Source organism: Sorex fumeus, unplaced genomic scaffold (genome assembly GCF_029834395.1).
Source record: "Sorex fumeus unplaced genomic scaffold, SorFum_2.1 ptg000033l, whole genome shotgun sequence".
Classification (NCBI taxonomy): Eukaryota; Metazoa; Chordata; class Mammalia; order Eulipotyphla; family Soricidae; genus Sorex; species Sorex fumeus.
The window spans coordinates 16274350-16280862 of NW_026606090.1; positions in this window are offsets into that span (position 1 = coordinate 16274350).

The window sequence follows — 6513 nt, forward strand, 5'->3', positions numbered from 1 at the left end:
ACGAAGATGTTGGGGAAACAGTCACATGAGTCAGAGTTGAAATAATAATAATAATTTCCTGGAAGAAGAGGTATAAAAACCAAGACTAGAAGTATGAGTAATATTCAGGGACACAGAAGATGAGGTACAGGGGACAGGGTGATAGCACAAGAATGGGGGCACATGCTTGCATACAGGAATCCCTGAGTTCAGTCTCTAGCACCACAAGGTCCCACCTTACCTCCAGACCCCCAGCACCACCTGGTGTGGCCTTGTGGTACTTTGAACACCAAACTATTGGCCCACGATGTCAGACTAAGTAATCTCACTAAGGACTACTGGTGACCCCTCCAAAAGAGGTATATGGGAGCAACCTCAAGGAAGCGTGGGGGAGTTAGTGCTAGAAGGAGTTACTCAAGGCGAAGGGCTGACCATCCACTTGCCTGCGTGTGTGATCCCTCCCCGGAGTCTTCCACTTTTAAGCAGTGGTATTTGACTGAATCATGAGAGCTATAAAATATTGCTGGCACTTTGAATTGTATGGAGCATTGTTATAACCAACAGGAGTACATAATATTTGTGGGGGTAGGAGAGAGAGATTGAATTCCTCTACTTATTCAATAAAATTTCCCTCAAAAATCATTCTATGCCCATTTGGAAGAAGGCAGTATTTAATTGCCATGAGGAATTTTATTATCTGGGGAAGATGTAGTATTTATCTCAGTTCTTGACTTTGCAGCTTGAGAGGCTGAAGTACAATGGGATGGACAGAATTCAGTCTATCTCTGTGTCCCCAGTCAAATTTTAAATTACTGATGAGTAGGATTTGACCTTGGATGCCCTTTACTCAGCAGATTAGAGACATTTGGGAAACAAAGGGATACTAGAGACAGATTAGAAAAATAAGAAACACATTATTTTGTACTTTTTAATGAAATATCATTTTTGAAATGCTTAAGAATTATTTTTAAGGTCAGTCTTCTCACACTGGTGACCCAGCTTGGGAAATGAGGGTGGCTTATGGAGTGGAAGGCTCCTTCCTTCCATACTCTCAGACACACATGCCAGCATTCCTTGTGTCAAGGGAATAGAACCTGAGAGTTTCATGCTACTCAGCACCTGCACCACCCCTCAGGGTCCTATTCTCATAGAGTAGTGACACACCCCCAACACACACACACACACACACTTACTTGGAAATAGGTCTATCAATGTTTAGTTCACAGACTTGAGAGACAAGTTACATGGTTGTAGACGTCGACGTCTGGCAGTTATTAGTTGTATGGCTGTAGGCAAATTATTTAATATCTTCCCGCTTCATTTCCTGTAAAATGAAAATGATAGCACCCTGCCTTATAGTTGACTCTCTGCCCCAGGGTCACTAAATAATCATGTACCTGACTGCATCTTCATCTCTCAAAAATTCTTTTATTACACCTAAAACTATCAAACCCACAACAAAACCAATCCAAGCTGAAGCCTTATGGTGACTTTTCTTTCTCAGTATCACTGATGCTCAGGTAGTGGATTTGGCCACCACTGAGGGCCATGCCCTTAAGAGCTATGCCATCGCCCTACTGATGCCTGGTATTTTCTAACCATAGCTCTTAATACTCTGAATTTTTTCTGCGGCCACTCTCATCCCATTTCTCAAGCATTAAGTTTACTTTCCCATTTAGTAAATAAAAATGTAACCAAATGCCTTTTTATGTTTCATCATCCTTCCTATGCTTCTTTCAATTCCTTCCAGCTTGAGAAGACTCTCCTAGTCCCAATTTCCATTTTGTCCCAGCCTAGACTCTGTAATAAATTGCTCAAACTATCCCTGCCTACATCCAATCCTTAAATTCATTCTGTACATATCTTTCTGTTTTAAGTCTCAGTTTTCTGAAAGAAAAGAATATTTTAATCCTTAATTTGTTTCTTGGACATTTTTTCCTCTGAAGTTTAAAGAAGCAATTAATTGTTCCACTAGACATTGTACATTATTGGAGGTTACATTAATTTGTATTTTCACTTCATACCACATTTGAAATAAAACTTTCAAATGAATCTTTGAAATAAAGCTATTTCAGATTCAACTGGCTCATTAAAACATATTACAACAAACTTAGAAATGTAATTCCTACTATCTCTTCTCTTAAAAAAAATAAAAGCACAGCTTCAGCTAAACACTAGATAAATGGTAAAATATTACAAATGAAATTTAATCTTTAAACCTACTTAACTACAGTACTATCCAAAAGCAAAACTGTGGAAATTGTGGCTGGCACTCAGATTTTAAATATAATCTGTGAGAACATAGAAATATTGGGAATTAAAAGTTGGAAGAGGGCATTTTCTAATGTAAAATTCTTTTGTTTTTAAAGTCAGGCTTCACTTTATTTATTTTATCCATGGCATAACAAACTCTCTGAAGGTTTATTTAAAATACAACAAGTTACAGAGTCTGAATTTATTTTTAACAAGATTAAGAAGCATTTAACTTTAGTATATTAACCCGACTATATTTAACTATTTCTTCATGTGTATAAGTGAAATAATGACAACATAGGCATGCTATTCCTAAATGAACAAAATCAGTAGTTCTTGGTAAAATTCCCAATATTCCAGAGAGATTTCAATATAAATATCAATGCTTCCGGTAGACAGAGGTCACTTTATCCTTAACTAGTAAGACTGGCATAATTGCAACTTATGGGTCTGTGAGTAGGGAGAATGAAACAGCAGCACTGAAAATATGTAACTTCCCAGCAACAAGATGAGTTTCAATCTGAGCATTTTCTGCCCCATTAGAGAAGCAGATTGAATGTGAGAAATTGGATTTTCAGTAATCTTTCCAGAACGTAAGGCAACTGTATCTGGTGCTACTAAACTGGCCAAAGACTGAGTATAAAGACATCTTCACATGGTAATTATGCTAAGATTTAAAATTCAAAACCCAACATAATCTCACAACAATCAATAACTTAAAAGTTTTATTTTAAATTATTTCTCACTTGTACTAATGTAAAACTCATAAAACAGCACAATTATAGTGACTACACAGAGAGTAAACTTGTCATGAATCTTGCTTCTATGTCGTTTTTATAAATACACTCGATTTTTGTATATAAAATTACTAGCAATAATTAATGAGTTCAATAAAGTGGCAGTGTACAAAGTCATTATACACAACTTATGGAATTTCTATATATAAACAGTGAATTAGAGGAAAGGGAAATTAAGAAAATGATTCCATTTATAATTACACCAGTAAAGAAAAATAGCTTGAGCTAAATTGCGCTTTCCAGCTTAGAGGAGAATTGGGAGAATTAAGTAGTTATTGGCTTAAGGGCAGAAAAGCACAGCACTGATGCCGCCATCTTGGATCACAGAGAGATGCTCACACAGAAGTTGATTTGTGGAACTCTATTCAACTGGAGGCTTCAGTAGTCACAACCTAGAACCTACAAATTAAAAAACAGTTTCTGTGTATTCTTTTTGCAATGCACAACTTGTAGGTTATTTGTTTCTATAAGCTTTTTTTTGAGTCTTTAGGTTTTCCAAGTATAATACGTCATCTGCATATGGTGATAGGTTGACTTCTTTTCCAATTCGAATCCATTCAGTTTCACTTTCTTACTTAATTGATGAGGCAAGGATTTCCAATACTAGTTTGAATAATAGAAGTGAGAATGGACATCTTTGTCTTGTCCCTGATTTTAGCAGAAAAGTCTTTATGTTTTCACCACTGAATATGAAGTTACTGTGGGTTTTTTTTTTATATGGCTTTTACTATCTTGAGGAAATTTTTTTTTTTATGCTGGGGGAGAATTCTTTTTTGTCTTTATTTTTTTGAGAGATTTTATTTTTGATCAAAGTTAGGTATTGAATCTTGCTAAATATTTTATATACATGTATTCATAAAATCATATGATTTCTATATTTTCTGGAATGAGGTTTATCACTTTAATTAACTTGCATATATTGAACCGTCCTTTTGTCCTGGCATAAATTCCACATGATCATGGGTTATCATATTTTTGACATACTGTTGAGTTTGGTCCACTATTTCATTAAGGATTTTTGCGTCTATATTTATCAGGAATATTCATCTGTCATTTTCTTTTTTAGTGATATGATTGTCTCCTTTAGTATCGGGGTAATATTGATTTCATAAAAATTGTTCAAGAAAATTCCTATTTCTTCAGTTTTTTGAAGGTCCTGAGAAGGATAGGAAATAGGTCCTTCTTTGAAGGCTTTAAACAACTCACTAGATGTAAAACTATCTGGGCCTTAACTATTGTTTATGGGGAAACTTTTTATTATAGTTTTGGTTTCATGCTAGTAATTGATCTGCTGAGATGTTCCACTTCCTCCTAATTCAGTTTTGGGAAGTTTTATGATTCTCAAAATGTATCCATTTCTTCAAAGTGCTCCAATTTTATGGCATGGGGACCTTCATAGTAATCTTGTACCATCTTCTCAATTTCTATACCTGTTTTAATTTTCTCCCTCTCTGATATAATTCACCAGCATTTTTTCTCTCTTTTTCTTTGTGAGTCTTTTTTATCTTTAAAAGACCAGCTCTCTCTAGAGCTGGAGCAATAGCACAGCGGGTAGGGCATTTGCCTTCATGTGGCTGACCCAGGTTCAATTCCCAGCATCCCATATGGTCCGCTGAGCACCGCCAGGAGTAATTCTTGAGTTCATGAGCCAGAAGTAATCCCTGTGCTTCGCCAGGTGTGACCTAAAAAGAAAAAAAAATCTAGCTCTTGATTTCATTGGTTGTGTCTTTGAAAAACCACATTTTTGATTTCTGTATCATTGATTTCCACTTTAAGTTTTATTTTTTCCTTCTATCTTCTTTCTTTGGGTTTCAATTGTTCCTGCCCCAAATATCTTAAGATATTTTAGGTCATTTACTTGGGCCTTGGGCTGGAGAAATAGCACTGAGATAGGGCGTTTGCCTTGCGTGCAGCCAGCCCGGACAAGCCCGGTTCGATTCCTCCGCCCCTCTTGGGAGAGCCCTGCAAGCTACCGAGAGTATATTCAATATGCCAAACACAGTAACAAGTTTCAAAATGGAGACCTTACTGGGCCTGCTCGAGCAAATCGATGAACAACGGGAGGACAGTTTACTTGGGCCTTATCTTGTTTCCTGATGAACTCTTGTATTGCTATGCGGTTGCTCTGAGACCGGCTTGTACTGTGTGCCCTAAGTTCTGGGGACTCTCACAATGCACATGCACAGCGAGGCAAAGAAGAACTGAGCAGAGGGAGGGCCCCAGTTGGGTCCCAAAGCTGCAAGTCAGGGGCCTTGGGGAGGCCAACCCAGAGGTGTGCTGAGCCCAGGACAGGAGTTTGGAGCCAAAGTTACAGTGGTTGTCCTGGAGCAAGTGACTCTTTCAGGCCTACAACCCCAAACAATCACCCAATCTCATTTGCTCTAAGGAGCTAAGCAGGACCAGGCCTGGCTAGTGCTTAGGTAGGAAATGACCCTGGAATATCATATGATAGCAATGGACATTTTACTGCTGAGAAAAGCCCTCTCTATTGTCTTTACCCTTTGGTCTTGGGCCTTTGACTGTCTTACCGCCCCCACCCACACACATGTACTGTAAACGCTTATGAAAACGCTTCCTCCTCTTCGTCCATATTCTCCTCCTAGAACTTTTAAACTCCCTTCATGATCAGCTTCTTCCTAGTTGCCTCAGAGAGTTCCCAACAGTTAGCAAAGCTGCATGGTCTCTCCATCCATGGCTCAAGGCTTTCCCATGAGGCTCTGGGCCTCACGCCATCCTCACCCCCACCCAAGCAGAATCCCCTCCTTTCCCCATACACTGGGTGTCTCCATTCAGGAGAGGCAATCTTGCCATCTGTGACCCAAGGTCACTCCCAGGGTTCATTATGCAACCTGTGTACCTGGTTATGGCATTATGGCATGCAATATTTACAGAACACTGTCAGGTGTGTGTGATAGTTCAAAAGAAGTTCCTAGTGCACGCCCCTCACCCATTGAACATCACAATTTTAACACATGCTAAGGATAGGGCCAGGAGTGTGATTTCCAGTGACATGTGTGAGTCTCTCAGTGAACACCCGCCATGAGTAGCCTGGTGAGGACAGCCACTGCAATGAGGCAATGGAGGGAGAAATGGGTGAAAGAGCTGAATAGACACTTTCCAAAGAAGACATAGAGGGCCCACAGACACATGAAACAGTACTCAACCCCTCAGAGGCAGAGTTGTCCCCCAGCTAAAACAAGGTTATCTGGTTTAGCCATCAGGGCAGCAAATAGGTGCCCAAGGAAATCTGGAATAAGAAATTACCATGACTTTAATATTCTCCCACTCCCAACTCTATTAAACAATGTGGTTTGCAAAGTTGCTCATGATCTATTACAGGCATTCAATATTCCAACACCAATACCACCACTACCGTCACTGTCCCCCCACCATTGTCTCCAGTTTTCCAACTACCCCTCAAGCCTGCACCCATAGCAGACCACGATAATTTATTTCATATTGCTTGTTACCACAAAATGGCTAA